Raw genomic sequence first — 9,588 nt, forward strand, 5'->3', positions numbered from 1 at the left:
CTCATTGTCCAGTTCCCAAACTGTGGATGTTCAGGCTCCAATTAGCTTTTAATTAATTGTGTTAATTGTGATGAAGTGCAAAATAAGCTAGTTAAACAATATGGATTCAGGTCTAGACTGTGCTCTCTATTGCCTGTGTAATGTTAGGCAATAAAAGTGACCTATAAAATCACAATTTTAATATAGCACATGATTGCCATAGGAATAAAATATTGTAGGTGAAAATGTGTATTAATTGGAAAGTATTATGTGTTAAGAAATACAAGAAATTGGTGTTATTCTGACCTACTTCAACTTTGTTGAGGAATGCTAGTATTTTAAATAACAAAGATTTATCTCTTAGAGAATCAATTTGTCAAAATTATATCCAGGATATATTTTCTTAAAGCAATTTTTCTGCTAAGTATCCAGGAGGAAATCTGTTTTTCCTTTCTGGACTGAACAATGAAGAAAATAGTGTCAAAGTTAAGGTTTTAGACAGGCATTTCACAATCTCATAGAAACCTCATGTATCTTTCATATTTCATCTTATATAACTTATAACTACTCCAATTATATAACTTATAACCACTCTAATTTTTATATTTTTCAAATATGCTTCAATATTTTTATTAAATGATTATACACATCCTCTTTTCCTTTTGTATAGGTCTACTCATGTAAGTGATATTACAAACTACAAACTCATTCTTTTTATTTAGAGATAGGGTTTCCTCTGTCACCCAGGCCTACTATAAATCTTGGTGGATAAAACCTGGAAGTCAAATGCTATTTTTTAATTATTTTAAAGATAGGATCTTGTTCTTTTGCCCAGGCTGGAGTGTGGTGGTGCCATCTATCATAACTCACTGCAGCCTTGAACTCCTGGGCTCAAGGAATCCTCCTGCCTCAGCCTCCCAAGGCTACAGACATGTACCACCACACTTGGCTATTTTTTTTTTCTGAGATAGGCTCTTCCTATATTCTCCAGGCTGGTTTTCAACTAGCTTCAAATGATCTTCCAATCTTTCCTGTGATTATAAATGTGAGCCACTGTGACTGCCTCAAGCTCATTCTTAACTTTCCAACATCCCTAATTTCAAGACTTCTTTTAATATATTTTGAATTTTAAACTGCATGATTTAATATCCATATTAAAATACTTATTTTAATATAAGTTTAAATAGATTTTAAAACTCCCTGCTGATAAGCCTGCAAAATAAATAAAACTCATCAAATAAGTATTATTTTTATAGAAAACTATTTTATATGGGTCACATAGCTCAAGTAATAGAAATTAAGGTAATTTCTATTTTCACTAATTTAAAATATATATTCAGCACTAAATTTGCATTGCTAAAGAAAATCGGCAATAATTGTTGTTTTGGACTATGCCATACCAAAAGGAAATGAGCCTTATAATGTAGCCCCGTCAAACTGGCATTTCTCTAAGAAGTTAAAGGGGGATCTTTCTAGAATTAGAATAACAAAATGAGACTTGATACTTGAACCTTATCCATTTTCATACAATGTGCCTCTCAGCAGAATAAGTAAAAAAACTGTACCATCTTGCAGAGTGCAAGCTATGAGCAAAATGCAAACTAAAGGTTGAAATATAAAGGCAAAAACTTACCTATATTCATCCAGAATGAGCAAAGCATGTCACAGTGTTTCTGATTTTAGCTGAGGTAATCTTAAGCATTGCATGGTGAAAGGTGAATCTGAAATAGAAAGACCTAATCAAATATTATGAGAAAGCAAAGACCATAACATAATTGAGGGAATATTACATGGAAATATCAGTGTTTGATGGCATTTAAAAAATATATCTTATTTGATCACATCAAGATGGCAATTAGCTTATTAATAAACTTAGGTCACTGAAACTATTGAACTCTTTAAATAGATTTAGAAATTTTAAAAAACATTGATTTATTCTAGTGATGTGTATCTTTTCCTCATTACACATTATAATGATTTTATCCATACAGCAGAACATAAGCCTTATTGTTAATTATAAAAGCGACATGTGTCACAAAAGCGTATGTTTTTATTTTCCTGAAGCTCTGCAGAGTTAGTTATACATACCATAATGCTGAAAATGTTTTTCTTAAATTGAGTGTCATTGTTGATTATTTCCACTCACCTTTTAAAAACTCGATTGGAAACTACAGGGATTTCATTTTCTGGTTATGGTAGAATAGCTTATATCAGATATTTCTCAACATGAGAAAACATAAAACCTGGAATAAAAATGAAAACTGCTGTTTGAAGATATTGGAAAGCAACTTAGGCAGTCAGGACTTCAAAGCCTTAAATTCCCCAGAGAAGAAAAACACAATGAAAGGACTTCAGCCCTGTTTGCCACTTCTGTTCTGGAGGCATTTGCCAACTTGTCAATAGCACAGGGCCCATAAGCCAAGTAAAATGGAGAGGCTCAGAGCTTTTTGAAGTGGCTCAGAACTGTCAAAACAAAAATTAGAGTTCAAGGCTACCACAATAGCTTGGAATTAAAATACGAAGATCTCAGAGCCAAGGCATCAACCGAAAAGGTGGACCTGACACCATGTGATTGTTTGCATAGTGGTTCTTAATGTCTAATCTACAGGGTGTGAGAAGCTAGGCAAGCAAGCTGAAAGTGAGAACTAAGAAGCTAAATTGACAGCAGGGCAGTCTTATAGTACTGAAAGAGAGAGAAAAAAATGTTACTTAGGTCCTAACTAAGAGGAAGAGCCCTGGAAAATACTCCAGGATTTCAACTGAGACTCATGAGGAGTTATTACTAGACACAGCTGAATGAAATATTAATGGAATGAAAGATAAGTCAGTATGTGTGTGTGTATATATATATATATATACACACACACATATATACACACACACATATATATACACACACATATATCTATATATACACATATATACATTAGATCTATATATATTAGATCTTGAACAGTGTCTTCAAATAGAACTTACTGCCTTCTTTTTTTTCCTCTTCTCCTTCTGGGACTCCAGTTGGAATCCTATAATTCTTCGTTCTGTCCCCTGAATATTTTATATTCTTCTCTGTATTTTATTCATGCTCACTTCATGTATTCATCTGTGTGTGTGTGTATGTATATATATGTGTATATATATGTGTGTATATATATGTGTGTATATATGTGTATATATGTGTGTATATATGTGTATATATATGTGTATATATATGTGTATATATATGTGTGTGTATATATGTGTATATAGATACATGTGTGTGTATATATATATGTGTGTGTATATATATGTGTGTGTGTATATATATGTGTGTGTGTATATATATATACACACACACACACACACAGACGAATACCTGAAGTGAGCATGAATAAAATATAGGGAATAATATAAAATATTCATGGGACAGAACGAAGAATTATAGGATTCCAACTGGAGTCCTAGAAGGAGAAGAGAAAAAAAAAGGAGGCAGTAAGATCTATTTGAAGACACTGTTCAAGATCTAATATTGAAATAAAAAGAAAGAAAGCTACAGAAACAGGAAGAATTAATACAAAAAGATCAAACTGAGGCAAACTCTAGTAAAATTACTGATATTCAAACAAATAGAAAATGGTTAAAAGCAATCAGAGAAAAATAGATCTATCATCTTCAAATGAGCAGGAATAATAATGGTATCTGTTTTTAAATAGAAATGATGAAAACCAGTAGATAATAAGTGATATATTTAAGATACTTTAAAGAAATAAATGCTAATTTATAATTTGATATCCACCTAAAATATATTTAAACCTGAATATGAATTAAAATTGAAACAAAAAGAGAATGTATAGGTAGCCTGTTTGCACTAAGATAAATAATAAAGGAAGTTATAGAGGCAGAAGAGAAAGTATCTTAATTGGTTTTTCAGTAATGAAGGATGGAAAAAAGAACACTGAAATAAATAAAAGTGTTGTAACGCTAAGTAAAATTGACTATATAGAACAGTAATGTGAATTACTTATTACGAATTAAAATACTGGCTGGGTGTGGTGGCTCACGCCTGTAATCCCAGCACTTTGGGAGGCCGAGGATCACGAGGTCAAGAGATGGAGACCATCCTGGCCAACATGGTGAAACCCTGTCTCCACTAAAAGTACAAAATTAGCCAGGCGTGGTGGTTTATGCCTGTAATCCCAGCTACTCGGGAGGCTGAGGCAGTATAATGGCTTGAATACAGGAGGCAGAGGTTGCTGTGAGCCAAGATCACGCCATTGCACTCCAGCCTTGGCAACAAGAGTGAAACTCTGTCTCAAAAAAAAAAATTAAAATACCTTACAAAGCAAGCAGAAATGAAGATAAACATACCAAGTGCTTTAATGGGAATTCCAAACACCAAAAAAATATGTTGGGATGGGTACATAACACTTTTTTCATTAAAAAAAAAACTATGTTTTTCTCCTACATTAATATTTATTCAAAAAGCATCTGTGGCTAGGCATGGTGGCTCACACCTGTAATCCCAACACCTTGGGAAGCTGAAGCAGGAGGATCTTTTGAGGCCAGGAGTTCGAGACCAGCCTGGGCAATGTAGCAAGGCTCTGTCTCTACAAAAAAATTTAAAAATGGGCGGGGCATGGTGGCTTGAGACTACAGTCTCAACTACTTGGAAGGCTAAGGTGGGAGGATCTCTACAGTCCGGAGTTCAAGGCTGCAGTGAGCTATGATCATGACACTGCACTCCAGCCTGGGTGACAGAGCAAGACATTGTCTCTAAAATAAACTAACCAAAAGAAACCAAAAACCATTTGTTTTTCATGTTTTGGGCACCAAGATTTATAATAGGCCTTGACATATATACATGAACAAGGTATATTATCTGTCCTTGAATACATTAAATCCAGTTTAATAATAAATCATGTTTATTCTAAGATTCGGCATTAATTAAATTCAGATTAAGGGTAGAGAAGAAACACTGTATAAGATGTGCATTTTAACAAAATTACCTGAAAACAGCTTTTATTTATTCATGCAAATATATACTCCTTTTACCCTGTATTCCATTCAAAATTTGAATCTAAGATCTCTGCATATTTAGAGTCTATGTTTGGTGATTGGTAAGAATTTAGGGCATCATTATTCTTCTATTAGTAAAAAATATTTCACTTGGCTTCTTTTAAACTTTTAGGATTGATAGTATTATAAATGGCTATGATAAGTAGTATTTCTCTAAGGTCTTTATTTCTTGGAGACATTTAACAGTTTGGTGCTTCAATGGCATTCCTTCTTGATTCATGAAATAGTTATACCTAACTCTCCTAACTCTAAAAATTTTATTATTTTAATTAAGGAGAGTTGGCAATTTATTTGCTATCAGTTGTATTCCTAAAAACTGGATAATGTTCTAAGCATACAATACAAATTAATTTCTCATCTTAATCATCTTTGAAAAAGCATTTTATGGTACAAGTAGAAATTCACTCCATTTGGTGCTAAACATGGAAATAGTTCAAGTGAGGTGACAATCAGATAAGTGTACATTTCTTTTTTTTTTTTTCCAGAAATAAGTTAATTTCTATTTTTTTAAATTTTTTAATTTTTTTAAATTTTACTTTAAGTTCTAGGGTACATGTGCACAACGTGCAGGTTTGTTGCATATGTATACATGTGCCATGTTGGTGTGCTGCACCCATTAACTCATCGTTTACATTAGGTATGTCTCCTAATGCTATCCCACTCCATCCCCCTGCCCCATGACAGGCCCTGCTGTGCGATGTTCCCCTTCCTGTGTCCAGGTGTTCTCATTGTTCAATTCCCACCTATGAGTGAGAACATGCAGTGTTTGGTTTTTTGTCCTTGTGATAGTTTGCTGAGATTGATGGTTTCCAGCTTCATCCATGTTGCTACAAAGGACATGAACTCATCCTTTTTTATGTCTGCATAGTATTCCATGGTGTATATGTGCCACATTTTCTTAATCCAGTCTATCATTGGTGGACATTTGGGTTGGTTCCAAGTCTTTGCTATTGTGAATAGTGCCGCAATAAACATACGTGTGCATGTGTCTTTATAGCAGCATGATTTATAATCCTTTGGGTATATACCCAGTAATGGAATGGCTGGGTCAAATGGTATTTCTAGTTCTAGATCCTTGAGGAATCACCACAGTGACTTCCACAATGGTTGAACTAGTTTACAGTCCCCCCAACAGTGTAAAAGTGTTCCTATTTCTCCACATCCTCTCCAGCACCTGTTGTTTCCTGACTTTTTAATGATAGTCATTCTAACTGGTGTGAGATGGTATCTCATTGTGGTTTTGATTTGCTTTTCTCTGATGGCCAGTAATGATGAGCATTTTTTCATGTGTCAGTTGGCTGCATAAAAGTCTTCTTTTGAGAAGTGTCTGTTCATATCCTTTGCCCACTTTTTGATGGGGTTGTTTGTTTTTTTCTTGTAAATTTCTTTGAGTTCTTTGTAGATTCTGGATATTAGCCCTTTGTCAGATCAATAGATTGCAAAAATTTTCTCCCATTCTGTAGGTTGCCTGTTCACTCTGATGGTAGTTTCTTTTGCTGTGCAGAAGCTCTTTAGTTTAATTAGATTCCATTTGTCAATTTTGGCTTTTGTTGCCATTGCTTCTGGTGTTTTAGACATGAAGTCCTTGCCCATGCCTATGTCCTGAATGGTATTGCCTAGGTTTTCTTCTAGGGTTTTTATGGTTTTAGGTCTAACATGTAAGTCTTTAATCCATCTTGAATTAATTTTTGTATAAGGTGTAAGGAAGGGATCCAGTTTCAGTGTTCTACATATGGCTAGCCAGCTTTCCCAGCACCATTTATTAAATAGGGAATCCTTTCCTGGTTTCTTGTTTTTGTCAGGTTTGTCAAAGATCAGATGTTTGTAGATGTGTGGTATTATTTCTAAGGGCTCTGTTCTGTTCCATTGGTCTATATCTCTGTTTTGGTACCAGTACCATGCTGTTTTGGTTACTGTAGCCTTGTAGTATAGTTTGAAGTCAGGTAGCGTGATAACTCCAGCTTTGTTCTTTTGGCTTAGGATTGTCTTGACAATGAGGGCTCTTTTTTGGTTCCATATGAACTTTAAAGTAGTTATTTCCAATTCTGTGAAGAAAGTCATTGGTAGCTTGATGGGAATGGCATTGAATCTATAAATTACCTTGAGCAGTATGGCCATTTTCACCATATTGATTCTTCTATCCATGAGCATGGAATTTTCTTCCGTTTGTTTGTATCCTCTTTTATTTCATTGAGCAGTGGTTTGTAGTTCTCCTTAAAGAGGTCTTTCACATCCTTTGTGAGTTGGATTCCTAGGTATTTTATTCTCTTTGAAACAATTGTGAATGGGAGTTCACTCATGATTTGGCTGTTTGTCCGTTATTGGTATATAAGAATGCTTTTGATTTTTGCCCATTGATTTTGTATCCTGAGACTTTGCTGAAGTTCTTATCAGCCTAAGGAGATTTTGGGCTGAGACAATTGGGTTTTCTAAATGTACAATCATGTCATCTGCAAACAGGTGCAATTTGACTTCCTCTTTTCCTAATTGAATACCCTTTATTTCTTTCTCCTGACTGATTGCTCTGGCCAGAACTTCCAACACTATATTGAATAGGAGTGGTGAGAGAGGGCATCCCTGTTTTGTGCCACTTTTCAAAGGGAATGCTTCCAGTTTTTGCCCATTCAGTATGATATTGGCTGTGGGTTTGTCATAAATTGCTCTTATTATTTTGAGATACGTCCCATCGATACCTAATTTATTGAGAGTTTTTAGCATGAAGGGATGTTGAATTTTGTTAAAGGCCTTTTCTGCATCCATTAAGATAATCATGTGGCTTTTGTCTTTGGTTCTGTTTATATGCTGGATTATATTTATTGATTTGCATATGTTGAACCAGCCTTGCACCCCAGGGATGAAGCCTACTTCATCATGATGGATAAGCTTTTCGATGTGTTGCTGGATTATTATTGTGTGGGAGTGTAAGTCTCTTTGTAGGTTTCTAAGGACTTGCTTTATGAATCTAGGTGCTCCTGTATTGGGTGCATATACATTTAGGATAGTTAGCTCTTCTTGTTGAATTGATCCCTTTACCATTATGTAATGGCCTTCTTTGTCTCTTTTGATCTTTGCTGGTTTAAAGTCTGTTTTATCAGAAACTAGGATTGCAACCCTTGCCTTTTTTTGTTTTCCATTTGCTTGGTAGATCTTCCTCCATCCCTTTATTTTGAGCCTATATGTGTCTCTGCACGTGATATGGGTTTCCTGAATATAGCACACTGATGGGTCTTGACTGTTTATCCAATTTGCCAGTCTGTATCTTTTAGGTGGAGCATTTAGCCCATTTACATTTAAGGTTAATATTGTTATGTGTGAATTTGATCCTTTCATTATGATGTTAGCTGGTTATTTTGCTCATTAGTTGATGCAGTTTCTTCCTAGCATTGATGGTCTTTACAATTTGGCATGTTTTTGCAATCGCTGGTACCGGTTTTTCCTTTCTATGTTTAGCACTTCCTTCAGGAGCTCTTATAGGGCAGGCCTGGTGGTGACAAAATCTCTCAGCATTTGCTTATCTCTAAAGGCTTTTATTTCTCCTTCACTTTTAAAGCTTAGTTTGGCTGGAAATGCTGGGTTGAAAATTCTTTTCTTTAAGAATGTTGAATATTGGCCCCCATTCTCTTCTGGCTTACAGAGTTTCTGCATAAGGATCTGCTGTTAGTCTGATTGGCTTCCCTTTGCGGGTAACCCGACCATTCTCTCTGGCTGCCCTTAACATTTTCCCTTCATTTCAACTTTGGTGAATCTGACAATTATGTGTCTTGGAGTTGCTCTTCTTGAGGAGTATCTTTGTGGTGTTCTCTGTATTTCCTGAATTTGACTGTTGGCTTGCCTTGCTAGATTGGGGAAGTTCTCTTGGATAATATCCTGCAGAGTGTTTTGCAACTTGGTTCCATTCTCCCCATCACTTTCAGGTACACCAATCAGATGTAGATTTGGTCTTTTCACATAGTCCCATATTTCTTGGAGGCTTTGTTCGTTTGTTTTTACTCTTTTTTTGTCTAAACTTCTCTTCTCACTACATTTCATTCATTTGATCTTCCATCACTGATACCCTTTCTTCCAGTTGATTGAATCGGCTACTGAAGCTTATGCATTCGTCACATAGTTCTCGTGCCATGGTTTTCAGTTCCATCAGGTCATTTAAGAACTTCTCTACACTGGTTATTCTAGTTAGCCATTCGTCCAATAGTTTTTCAAGGTTTCTAGCTTCTTTGCAATGGGTTCGAACTTCCCCATTTAGCATGGGGAAGTTTGATCATCTGAAGCCTTCTTATCTCAACTTGTCAAAGTCATTCTCAGTCCTGCTTTGTTCTGTTGCTGGCAAGGAGCTGCATTCCTTTGGAGGGGGAGAGGCGCTCTGATTTTTAGAGTTTTCAGCTTTTCTGCTCTGTTTTTTCCCCATCTTTGTTATTTTATCTACTTGTGGTCTTTGATGATGGTGACATACATATAGGGTTTTGGTGTGGATGTCCTTTCTGTTTGTTAGTTTTCCTTCTAACAGTCAGGACCCTCAGCTGCAGGTCTGTTGGAGTTTGCTGGAGGTCTACTCCAGAC

Source organism: Nomascus leucogenys, chromosome 10, assembly GCF_006542625.1.
Source record: "Nomascus leucogenys isolate Asia chromosome 10, Asia_NLE_v1, whole genome shotgun sequence".
Classification (NCBI taxonomy): Eukaryota; Metazoa; Chordata; class Mammalia; order Primates; family Hylobatidae; genus Nomascus; species Nomascus leucogenys.